At 29.6% G+C, this 13917-nt stretch overlaps 1 protein-coding gene across 3 annotated transcripts in view; it reads right to left on the bottom strand.

Annotated features, from left to right (window-relative positions):
* LOC123290811 overlaps positions 1 to 13917 on the bottom strand; it is a 471033-nt gene that overhangs the window by 109740 nt on the left and 347376 nt on the right. The window contains exon 1 of one of the 3 annotated variants that reach the window (XM_044871144.1): positions 247 to 302. The exons of the other annotated variants lie outside the window; for them this stretch is intronic. The gene's annotated coding sequence lies outside the window, so the exon portion shown is untranslated. Of the gene's footprint in view, positions 1 to 246; positions 303 to 13917 lie in introns of those variants that run through there. 3 annotated transcript variants of the gene reach the window in all.

The following is a 13917-nucleotide window of genomic DNA, read 5'->3' as shown; positions in this document are numbered from 1 at the left end:
ATATAAATGAAATTTTTATTTGTCTTTTAAACAAATTTTTGTATGATTTTAATATCGAAATCTACGTAGGATTTAATGTCATTTGAAAAAATATTTGCGGAAATAAGCATTGGTTCATGTAACTTTTGACTTTTGAATCAAGGAAGTTGCTTCATTCTATCTATTAAATTAAACGATCAAATTTCTCAATCGCCAGAAGCAAACAACCAAAAAAAAAAAAAAAATTTCACATCAAATAAGGCATACCAATTTTAAATTTTCAATAATAATCCACAAAAAACCAATAAGATCACTTTCACAAAACACCCACTCAAAAATACTTAATATATTTACAAGATCAAAACAACTCAAAACATTTTACATTTTTTAAACGGTTTATATTAATTCAAACAAATTTTTTATTTCAAAAAAATAAACAAACTTTTTTGATTTAAACACTTTCGTCTTCAATCACACAAACAGAGAAATAAAAAATATTAATTTGAACATCTCACAATATCATGGCTTGCACTAGACAATCTTCAAGAAGTACATACAAACCACACATATATTAAAATTGTAGGTATGGTATATTAAAAACCACACTAGGTCTTGTTGACGTCACATGTTATAATGTTTGTACAAATATAGGCGTGGGTGATAAAATAAATATTACTTATTTATTTACACATGTTTTTGTTTAATAGTGGAAGAAGTGAAGAATATTTTATAGTGATGTGAAGTCGTATGGTAGGGGGTGCTATATGCACTGTACTATATTGGAGCTAGAATAGAAGTACCTACTAAGAGAGAAGTTATATTGTTTTAAGTGTGCGTTTAAACAATAATAATAATAATACTACGTATTTTGTTCTTTTTGTAATGGTGTACCAAATTAAGTGTAAGCAGAAGTAGTACCTTTTTCTTAGAGCCTAAATGGCAGAGCGGTCTAAGGCGTTATTTAGACTTAGGTTGCGGGTTTGAATCCAGGCAGCGGCAGTGTGAACAATTTATAATTAATGAGAGTGCAGAATTGATCACATTGTCGTCGCTTGGATAAGAACGAAGTAACTGACTCCACCCACATCAAAAATGTAATTGTAAATATGTTTGAAATTGAATAAATAAAAGATTAATTAATAATGATGTGGCTGGCCTCTGTGATTAGGCATATGTCACAAAAACGGAGGTTAAACCCCCATTATTATTATTATTATTATTATAAGTGCCTTTTTCTGCATATGTTTCGAGAACACCCAACGTAGACAGTTTGAGACAATTGAATTTCAGATATTTCTTTGGTTATTGATTTTAGGAAGGGATGAAGTGCGTCTTGCACATGAGAGCAATTACAGAACTAACTATCGTAAAAATGAAATTCTTTAATTATTAAACTAACTGTTATTAAAATTACAGCCCCACTAAAATTATATTTAATATGATTTTTTTAGTTACTAGAATAATATCTGAAGCGGTCGCGGTGTAAGCTACGAAGAAATTGTCTGAAAATTATGATTTACTAGCATGTGGGTAGCATGTGGGTATCATGGGCTTCGCTCGGTTTCAAAGTAAAAACCACCACCTTCACTTCCATTGTTCTCACTTATCCCTCTTCCATAATTCCATACCACGAGAAATAAGGATTGATTAACATCAGTAAAAGGAAATAACGATTGATTAACATAAGTAAAAGGAAATGTACAGTTTAAAAAAAATGTAAAATAATCATAATGCTTTGAGTATATTAGAAAACCCTGGTTGAACATATGGCATTAAATTGTATTACCCTTTTTACAGAAATCTTTAATTTATGCTTTACTATGATGTTCATACGTGGCGCAGTAAAATGTCAACTAAAATAACGGATCCCGCCCGCATGATTAGATAGAAAAATGGCTTTCTGTGAAACTTTTTCAAACTGCCCCCAAAATCCTTCTGGTCAAAAGCTATGGCAGTCACCAAATTTTTTAACGGGTAATTTTCGAGCTACAGGCAATCAAGGCTACGGATATATTATAGTTTAAGTTTATGACTAGGAAAATGGCTTTCGATGAAACTTTTTCGAACTGCTTTTTCAAAAATGTTATTCGGATCGCCCTGATCAAAGGCGGCCATCGATTATTATTGTTTTTATATTTTTATGAATTATAGCTATGTGTAGTCTAATAATGTATGAGCTATATTACTGTAAAGTTAAAATCCATTGAGTAGTTTTTGCGTGAAAGCGCTACAAACAAACTCACTTTCACATTTATAATATATAGGAATAGGGATATTGCTTAATTAAAGGACATCAAAAATGATTAAACAAATTATCTTAAAATGGTAATAAAATAAAAAATTTCCGCAACTCTTTTCGGGTAACAAGGCTAAGATGTCGACTTACTTCATCTCTACCTAATTTCGATAAGAAAAGAAACATAAAAATCCAGCTGTTTTAAAATGAAGTTTTTCGTGACGTTGCCAGCTTTCATATCATTACGCTTGTTTTAGTACACCGTGACAGAAAGAACAAATTTAAACATACAATTAGATACAACAATATGGATATTTCACTGTTATACGATGTGCGTCTATGCATAGCTGGAGATGGAGTAACTGAGCGTACAAATTTATTTTAAGTACCTATTAGTTTATCCAGTTTACGACAGCACACAAATTTTATTTTCTTATTTGATTAAGATTTGAGGGCGGAGGGATGTATTCGCACCGTGCGTGAGTTTAATTGGATGCGTTTCCGTGGTACACTACTTTAATTATAGAATTGTATGGATGCATATATAATTGTATAGATTGCATTTATGACTTACATTGAAAATTTAATATTATTGTCTCACAAATTTAAATAAATAATTATGATAATTTACATTTGAAAAATAGTATTTGTGCAATTTGATTTCTTATTTTCACAATTTTTAATGCAAGTTTAATTAATAAGTGTTTTTCAATAATTTTAATTTAACATTTTCTATAACATTAACATGTAAAGAATTGCAAATTAGTCAAAACAGCCTCCTTTATCGCCAAACTTTTTCACTTGAAGCGCTGGCATCGTTTTTATTGTCCCTGCCATGACTACGCACACAACGAATACATTTGTTTTGATTTTCGAGGTGAATTCAATAATTTCCTACTACTTTGCTAATTGGGCTATAAAAAGTATGTATGTTCCAATTAATTACTTAAAAAATTATAAGAGTACCTATTTTTTTTGAAAAATATTCATGAACGAACAAACCACTTAAGCGATACAATGGTGCGATAATAATTTTAACGCATATAATATTTATTCAAAGTAATTTTCATTTTATTTATTCATATAAATATGTAATATTATAATGTACCCATGTGTAAGAAAAAAGAACATACAAAATATAAAAAAATTATTCATAAAACAAAAAACAAAATCTAACAGGTAATATCAATAATTTTCCCACTTTCCACTTTCCCATTTCTTCCATTATGTGTGTGCGTCATATTCTTTAAATATTCATACACGGTTTTGTATATATCAAGAGTTCTAGTTATATATTAGAAGGTTTTTCTTTTATCGTTTTTTTGTTTTGATCATCCTAAGATTCATCAAACACCGGTATATAATTTTGCATAAATCTCGCGGTGTATCCTCTCTGATTACATTCTCATCTTACTTCGCAAGTATCTCATTGCAATTTCTGGCATCGAATTCCAAAGCCAAAATCGAAAGCCAAAAATAGCTATTGAACTTCACAAGTAACCACGAGAATGATAGATACTCGCCTAAATTCGTGTACCTCTTGTGTGGCCTCTAACTCGGGTATAATAAAACGCTTTCACAACGAAGTCGCACAGGACGAGGCAAGGACGGGCGAGACACTACAAGTTACACCTTCACATTCTCGTTCCTCGTCTGACTTCGTGTTACTTCGCGAGAGTGTGGAAGAGAGAGTAATTCATACTTTTATACTTTTCTTTCGATAAATGGTTATTCTTGCGATTGAACTACAAGTTTTTGGGGTTCACTAGAATTCCCCTGAATCTATCTGTTCGTCTACAATTTTAGCCGACATCCTAAAAAATATTGGTTCAATCTTCAAACAAATTTGATTTTTGTGTTGTAAGGTCAAAAATACATTTCAGCGTTATATTTATCCAAATCGGACTCCATTTTTTTAAGGTGTACCTCTCGAGAAAAAAAGTTTCGGAATTTGATGAAATCTGGCACTTAGGATATTTTAATTAAGTACAAAAATAGAGTACGTTTAAGGATTGGGTGAGTAATTTTTTAGTTATCGTCTAACAACCTAAATGAGAAGCTCTTAGTTTGAAGCGATTCTGGAGATATTTTGAAAAACTCTCATCTAATTGTCAACTGAGCTGGTAATTTACGTTTTCGGATCCAAATTAATGTAATGAATACACAGAAATGAAAATCTCTTTGGTTTTCTGATTAATTGGCAAATTTCCAAAGTATCAATTTTGGTCAATATCCCTAAAACTACTTGTCAAATCGTTAAAGGGATGATTTTGTAGTTTTTCGAACAAATCTGTTCCAGAAAAGTTGATTTCCTGCATTATAATGTGAAAAAAACGATAAATTCTCATTCAATAAAATTTTTGTGATCTTCCATTTTCATATTCTTAATCGGGCATCACAGACCTTGTGCCAAAATTTTTATAGGCTGGTATCGGCTCCCATACTTTTATTGACAGAACATTTGTAAAATACTTCTAGCACGAAGCAACGTATAATTTGGAAGAGATGACAAAATTGTAGGTATGTCGAATTGAAAATGCTTTTTTCGATACTTTAGCTACACGAAATCAGCGAAAGCCAACATAAATTTTTTCTAATTCTAGTCAAGACATTCACTTTTTGGTTCTCTCCGAAGAAAAGGCATCTAGGCCACTTCATAACCCTTAAAAAATCATACCATTTTACTATCTCCATTTTATTAAAAAATATATGTAAACGAAAAAAATATATGCAAAACACAATAAACATAAAATATCCTACACTCCTTTGTTCGTTATAAATAAAGAAAACTTACGGCTACAAGTTTCATAGAAAAATTTCTTTAAAACAAAATGTTATAAACTAATTTGCCTCCAGAGATATTCTGTATTTCGATCTTTATAAAAGAATATTTTTACTTTAACATTATTATTTGAATGTCACTCACCTTAAACGAGGAAAAACACGGAAAAATTACCTTATAAATAGGAAATAACAAATTAATAAATTACTATATAATAGTCGAATATTAAATTTTTTTGTTTATTCTATGTCCGATGTTCTTTCATATACTAAAAAAGATGTTATTCAATGTAGATAAATAACGATGTAGATAAATAAACCGACTGTAGGCATCAGGTACGTATCTAGGGCAAAGGAGGCACCCGCCCCGGGCGCATAAGGAATAGAGGCGCAAAACAAATCGTATATGTTTTATACGTAAAACAAAAAGTTAATCAAGAATCATGTAAAAGGCGCTCATTAATTTATTTGATACCACAGGCAAATTTGACCCGATCTTTTTTTAAACACACTAATTATGGGTCATTCTTTTCAGCATCGATGTTAATTTTTCGCTAGCTATCAATTATGTGCTTAATTCCGGGAGCAGGGCTCCGCATTTTTGAAACCTATTAGAGCTAGGTTAATTTTGACCACAAATTTGAAAAGTGTGACCTAAGTTTAGTAGGATTGTATGCTTGGTTTATAAAAATTGGATAATATTTGGATGTGATAGAGCAAAATTAAATTTTTTGGATTTTGGACGCCATAAAGTTAAAAAATTCGATTTTTTTTGATAACATAGGCAAATTTGATCCGATTATATTGGAATTTTTTTTGAAAACCACTAATTTTGGGTCATTCTTTTCAGCTGTGATGTCAGTTTTTCGCTACCTATCAATTATATGCTTACTTCCGGGACCAGGAAAGATTTCGTTAATTTTTCAACGAGTTTTCAATCCCTTCACGTTATAAATTTTCAACTAGACGACTAATATTTTATATTGTTTGATAAATTACCTTTTTATTATAAAAGCGTTTGTATTTCTATTTTTTGTGAACATGAGAAAGTGATTAATGATGATTATTTAAACGCGCGCCATGTTGTACAGATTGTGTACTTTGATAAGAGAGCAAGGCACAAGCAAGCGTTAAAACAACGAACGGATGGTTGATTATAAATTTATAAACATATTCTAGCTGTTAAACAAATTGAGAAACAAAAATATTTTTTAATCATTTATTAAATATTAGTAATTAAGGCCAATTAGAGAAGACGAAAAAACTTGTGTACTTTTATCAATTGGAAGGCGGATATATGTGTTTCCCATATCTGTGATCGACCTTTAAGTTATTCCACTGTAAATAAAGAATAGTCTGAACTGATTTTAGCAACTATGGTACTATTAGAGTCTTGGAAATACAGACAAAGCGATGTCTAAATTAATTAATATGGCGGTAGTCCACCCCAAAATCGAGGTAATAAGTGCCCAGATGACAAATTCAAATGACATAAGATAGTAGAATTTAAAATAAATCTATGTAGCGGCCGTTAAAAACACCATTTAACACCATTAGATTACCATTACCACAAAGAAAAAAAAGGCAAATATTTTCAAAATGGTGATTGGCTTTGATTATAAATAAAATTTGCATACGTGATTGAATTTGCTTCCGTATTTAATAAATAAGCAAATAATCTTTTTAAAAAAATTCAAAATAAAATATATAAACAGCATTTCTTAAATAAATGAAAATTACTTTCAATTACATGCATATAACCTTTGCACTATAACCTAAACACACTTAGTAATCACTTGATTAGATTCTAGTTAAATTTAATTCATTAAGTATAAAATGTCATAAAAAATAAATATTAATTAATTACTGCAACTAATATGAATTAAAAAATCAGCAATGAGAGAAAACACTAAATAGACATAATATAGTGTGTCTCATTTTGTGTATAAATATAAAGGTTGTCCTAGAATTAACTCAAAAAGAAACTTTGATAGAAAACACAGTTTTTTTAATTAAAAGTTGTAAATTTTTTATTAATTCATAAACTTTGCAGTATAGGGTTATATGTAGGATATCCGGGCAAATTTAGTACATACCAGGTAAAATTCCAAGACCTAGATGAAATATAGAAGTTTCTTAGTCTAAATTTTCCTTAACCATTTTGTATAAATGTGATAGTGGCGATACAGATCTAAATCTACCTCAAGGCGTGAGTGATCGCAGACTTGTTCTCAGAAACCTCTAACTTCAAAAACACCATGGGAAAACAATCCATGTAAACCATCCAATACCGTATAATCTCATGATTTGGGTGATTTACCAAGACCTTATCTCTCTGATTTTTTAAAATTGATCTTTTCACTTTTGATGAATCACTAAATCACTAAATCACTATTTCAACCATAGTTTATACATATGTTGCGACTTGCAGTTGCTTTAGTTCTATTATTTTTAGATGTCTCAGAGTGAATACGGGTTCTTTTTTCGCTGAGCCCTCTATTTATAAACCCTTAACAACCATCTGTCAACATTGGTAATTATTGTGGCCCGACATTAATCAAGTAATTTATAAATGTTATCAAAGCAAAACATGTTCTTTTCCGTAGAATATGAGCAACTTAACTAATAGATCTCGTGCTGTAGTTTTCTTTCGTCAAAATAAAAACAATTAAAACGTTTGTTCTCTCTTATAACAACTTTTTAAAATGAAATCAAAAACAATTTTGCAAATTAACACAAAATGTTTTCTTTACATTTTAGGTAGGAACTTTTAAACTATAATTACCTACTTAGGAATGCCCAAAAAACACGACAACAATTTTTCTAAAGAACTATTAAAAGTTTGTGTATCTGAGGCTATAAATCAGGCAGTTTGCAATACGACTATCAAACTTTGTTAAGCATAACAAAGATAATGGCTCCCTACCAGTGATTATCAATGGTACTAATTAAATTTTATCGCGAAATTTAAACTTATACGAGCGAGGTACCTAATAGTTAATTTTTAATTATTTACACAAACACACAAAATAATTTCCTGAAAACTTAAAAAAAAAATTTCTTAATTTCCTCATAAATATAAAAATGTTATTTGGATCACTACGAGACATCTTAAAAAAAAAAACTGAAGTAAATACAAACATGATGATTAGCTTCAGGTTGATTTTTAATCCATTTCAAAAGTCATAAAAAACACTGTATTAATTAATTACACCAACTAATTTGAATTAAAAAAATTAGCTACGAGAAAAAAAAAACATTGAATAGACATAATACATTGTGTATAAAGGAATTATACACATACAGAAGTGAATCTATATGGAATACATAGGTATACAAAAAATATATAAATAATCTGAAAGGAATCGTTTTGAGGAATGTTTTATGAATACAAAGAAAAGGATAATAGTTTGAAATGTTCAAAGGATTCTATTTTTTTAATTTTTTTTATTTTGTTCTTTACCTACGATAGTTGAAAAATAAAATACAAGCTAGTGCTTATGTAAACATTGTATAGTAACACATATTCGCTGTAAGGAAAAAGTATTTTGTATATAGGATTAGTTTTAGGGATCCGAACCGTAGCCTTTATGCACAAAAAAAACTGAATGATAGATAAATAGTGTAAGAGTATTCAGTGCTAGCGTTAATTTTCTTTAAAATTTATTGAACATGGACCAATTATTTTATTTATGTATTCTTTGATGGACTTACCAATCAATCTAATGAAGACATTGAAAAAACTGGTACTTACCTAGGAAAGAAAACAATATATTTAGTAAAAAACTCCAATAATTTTTGGGAAAATCACAAATGACGTCAAGCAGCCAATATGAAAGTCATAAGAAGGCTTAAATCTAAAAAAGTAGCGGTATATGGAATGAAGTGAGCGTATTTCGTGAACTAAACACATTTCAAATGACAAACAAAGTGCTAGAACTGTTTGGTGTTCTTCGGGAAATATTAAGAATCTTGAGAAAACGAAGACTTTTTTTGGTTCATATTAAACGAGCTAAAAAAAAAGTTGGAATATAATTTACAAACTGGAAAATTGTGGGATCAAAAGCAAGAAGAATTCCACCTTCATTAATAAGAACCTTAATTCATAATAACATGAGAAAGGTAAACTTCCTCTGTCTTGCTGATGATTGTTATCAATGGAATTCAATGGTTACCAAAGTTTGCACAAAGCACACCCGCTATTATTAATTATTACTTTAAGATACCGGTTGTTGCGTGGAAAAAACATTTTTCCTATAGACATGTTCTTTTATGATATGAATATTTGCAATCGTTTAGAATATAGGTTGCGTTCTTTTATTGGTAGAAATGAAAATACTAAACGGCTTAGAAGCGCACACCTTGGAATATCAGAAAGCACAATATCATGATTTTTTTTAAATATTTAATTAAAGCTCATTCATAATTCTAATAATCATTTGGACCTGTTTGAGAACTACAGTAGGAATTTGCGTTAATGGACTCCAAGTCGCAAAAGACGTCAAATGAGTCCATCTTCTTATGGAAAGAATTGGACAGTGACAGAGAAGACGAGGCATCACTCCATCCTCCTTCCCACTGTGATAGGTCCAGTAATAAAAAAGTATCGTAAGCGTTTCATTGAACTGGACAGTGACAGAGAAGATGAGACATCATTCCTTCCTCCTTCCCACTGTGATAAGTCTAGTAATAAAAAAGTATTGTAACGTCTTATTGGGAAATCGGACACCTGAGCGAAGCTTTTTAAAGACTTCCTCCTAATCTAATATTATCTAATCTACTACGAGCAAATTGTAGAATCGTTTTAGAAATTCAAAACTGAATGTTTAACCGATTTTTAAATTTTTATACACAGTCTAACGAATGATGCCGTCTAGTAGTTGACTTTTGTTTTGCTTACCTCTATGATGACTTCTGTATATAAACTAATTCGACTTTCTAACTACTGCACTAGCACACATTGCATAGGTAAGTAATAGATATAAATAGAAGCACAGGTTTTACACAATAAAAGGATATTATTGTCTGCGGTTTTTCTGTTCAGTATATTTAATTGAATAATTTATAAACCAAGTAGTGTACTAACTAGACTCCAACTAGTTACCTTGCTATAGCTAGCAAACTCTAGTGAATTTAACCATTGTCTACCTTTAGGTAGTTAATAGTTGGGTAGGATTATGGTAGGAATAATATCATGCTTGTGTATAATAATTTTATCTTAATTAGTATACCTATAATTTCATTCTGTTTTGCATAAGTTTTTATTTTTTTAGAAAAAAAAAGGATTATTCTAACTAATTTCATTTTTGTCAGGGCCAGGCGTTATATTTGACAGTCATTTCAGAACCGTTGAAAACTTCAGATTCATCGGACAGTACACTGTAATTTTTAAAAAAATTAGAAATATATATATACGTTTTTTGAATCGTTTTGGCGGACGAAAATTTCTCTTTCTAATTAGAATATCTACAAGACTCTTCGTCAGATTATTCAGCAAATTTATGTTTTATCTATACATGCGTCTTCGGGTCAAATCTAGCAATTGAATTTTAAAGCAGTTACCTTCAACCGAGTGAGATGAACTTTTGTATACACGATTAGTGGATGACAGTACATGATCAGCAAAGAGACATCATCTTAAATCCAATATGGCAGACAAAATGGCGTACTAGTTATTTTTTGTGCACTTCATAATATGGGTTTGAAATGCGTGTGTTGAGCTTCTCAACACATAATGTGTGTTGAGAAGAATGTAAATAAGATATGTAAATTGGAAGACAATGCATTTTTATGATAACCAGGTCCTGATTTTCCCATCAATTCCACCATATTTGATATATAATTATACCTTTATTACTTTTAAATAAAAAATTTTAATAAAAAATACTTTTTAAAGACAAGCCTTGATTATACCATTAGTAGAAATCATATTTTAAGCTTGTGGAAATCAAAGGAAAGTCCCAACTATTAAAATTTTCGTAGAGAAAATTGTATATTATAACTAGTGCCGTAAATTGTCAATTTCACACGAAAGTGGAGTAAGAAGAAGAGGCAGACCTCGCCTCAGATGGTTTGACCAGGTTCTGGATGACCTACGATCTTGCGAGTAACTGGATGAGGATCTGGAGCCAAGTACCGGATCATTTGGTGCATAATTGAGGAAGGCACTCCAGACCGCAGGGACAAATGAATCTATTTAGAGCTAGAAGTGCGAACGATGGGTGTGCTTTTACTATTCGAGTATATATAACAGCAGTTGTTTTCGAATTCAGAATTAGTTCTCTGACAAATAGCTAATAATTCACTTAATGCGCCAAATTTCACTGACTTAGAGTACAATCTTTGTAAGTATTGGATGCCAAATACTCGATTTGGTCCAGGACCTGTATACAGACATTAAAAAATATGTATTGCTTGGAAAATCAACGGTATAATTACTATCAGACAGAATAAAAAATAGATACTATTAATTGTAACTGTAAAATTTTTTTATAAATTCATAAAATTGTAGTTTTATTTACGATGCAGATTTTCTTGGACAATTAAATAAAATAAAATTGTATGCCGGGTATTCTTTTTAATAAATGGTTATCTAAAAAAATGGCAGTTTAAAAAAATCAATTTATTTTATATTTTTCCTTTTAGAAATATTCATCAATTAAAATCAAACTTGACACGAGCGAAGCCACGGACAAAAGCTAGTTTAAAACACTGCTTAGTCAAATAATTAGTAGAGACATCAAATGTCAAACCACTTCTATCTTATACAGAAAAATTGTTTCAATTCAATTTTTTTCCCTATTGATTAAAGATATCATTTTAAATTCATCTCTCGATTCTAAGATGTTTTATACCAGATAAATTAATAAATGAAAGAAGAAAATGTTAAAAAAAATTTATAAATTCTGTTATCATATAAAATATTCTGTCACCCATCGATATGTAGTATCTACTTAAACACGTTTCTTCTTGTTTGATGTTTGATGTGATTTTTATAAAATATACCTAATTTAAAAAAATGTAAAAATTTTCTTTATCTTTTTATTTAATATTATTATTATGTAACTAAAAAACTAATTAATAAAGAGATTTTTATCATTTTGATATCACTTCAGTGTTCAATATAAAAATTCTTACTTTTCAGTTTTAAATTAAATATTGTCTGTCTCAAGATGTATAAATAAATGGGTGTGTTTTTTCGCTCATTTGATGTTTTAAGGTGGCATTAATTGATTAAAATGGAGGTTGTAGCATACAAAAGAAGTCATTGATCACTAAGAAGTAAGAGGAGATATAGTTGAATCGAAATAATAGCGTCATAGGTCTCAAATTGTAGTTATAAGGTCTGGTGCCATATTACGATCTAGCGGTGAACGATTCTTCTTATTATTCCATACTGTCCGTTCTTAACGAGATATCAAGGATTGAATAATACTAGGGATTTCAATAAAACTTTATAAATAAATTTTTTGATAAACAAAGTTTCCAAAAATCACAAAAAATTCGTAGGCCATCGGGCTTTTTATTACTATTTTATCGTTCAAAGTTGGCTGACAAAATGATGAATCATATAGGTTATCCTTTTCAATTGGATATTTCTACACCAGAAAATCTAGAGAGAGTGATAAAAAACTATCTAAAATATTTAGACAATTTTGTAGTTTATAATAATACGATAAAAATATAAAGTTGCCGATGATATAAAAACAAAATTTTAATTTAATTATGATTTCGTCGAAGATCCAACATTTAATGAACAGAGAGATAATAGTTAGAGCATTGATTATTGAAGAGCGATATCTATATTATCAAATTTATAAGCATCACTTGCACACAGTATATTATATATTTTTGTAGTTGCGTGGTATTGTAAAGCTAAAATTAACTCATGACTTGACTACAAAGCATGAATTTACGATGACTTTTTTACAATACTGTAAGATTTCAATCACCTTAAGTGTTAATATAAATCAGTAGCCATATTAGATTTGTAGCCGCCATATTGTATTTGTTTTGCGCCTTATGTAATTCGTCTATGGTTTAGCGTACCTATCTAATACTCAAAAAATAATTATCAGAATGAGGACAATTTCTTTATTGGCAAGGTGTAGACAGTGGGACAGGTAGGGTGCTTTGTAAAATGATTAATACATACTTGAAATTTCGTGAGTTTTTTCCTTTTAGCGAGTCTACCAAACTTCTGTTAACTACTTTTTTCAAAAATGCTGCTTTCTCATAGTTAATAATCATTTTACAAAGCACTCTTTCTGCCCCACGGCCTAATAATTTTATACCATTAATGTTTGAATATAATTTCGGTTATGTTACCGAATAGAACCATTATTTTAACAATTTGCAAACATTGCTCCGACGTAAATCTACTCATTATAAAATGGCAAACCAAACAAAACACAAAGCAACCGTCTGATATCAAATTGGTTATCAAACAAAAGAGTGAAAAATCTTTCATATCTTGATCAGTATATTTAAAATTTAAACATCACAATTTAATATTATTTTATACACGATAAGATATAATTATTGTAACAGACTAAAATATTAATTAATTTAATAAAATGCGTACAATTTTCTATTTAAAACGTTATATTATATTCTCAAATCGTTTTATACAAGTTCTTCATGCTCTTTATAATTTATTAAAGGTGGAAGATGATATTCAAGGCTTCATTTCACCTAAAGTTTGAAAATGAGAAGACGAAGATAAGAAATTTTCTTAATATTTATAACAGAAACTGTTGTTAATTTCTTAATAAAGAAAATTTTTATAATTTATTTTTAGTAGAATTTATAATCTAATTTGATCACTGATGTTTTTCTAATAATTACCAACATTTTTTTGGTCAATTTTTTTTTTTGTTCAAGTGTATCAAAAAAACAGTTTTAAGCAAAAACGTTGTATG

Source organism: Chrysoperla carnea, chromosome 1, assembly GCF_905475395.1.
Source record: "Chrysoperla carnea chromosome 1, inChrCarn1.1, whole genome shotgun sequence".
Lineage (NCBI taxonomy): Eukaryota > Metazoa > Arthropoda > Insecta > Neuroptera > Chrysopidae > Chrysoperla > Chrysoperla carnea.
Note: the sequence above shows the minus strand (reverse complement) of the source record. Positions and strands in the feature narration are given on the sequence as shown.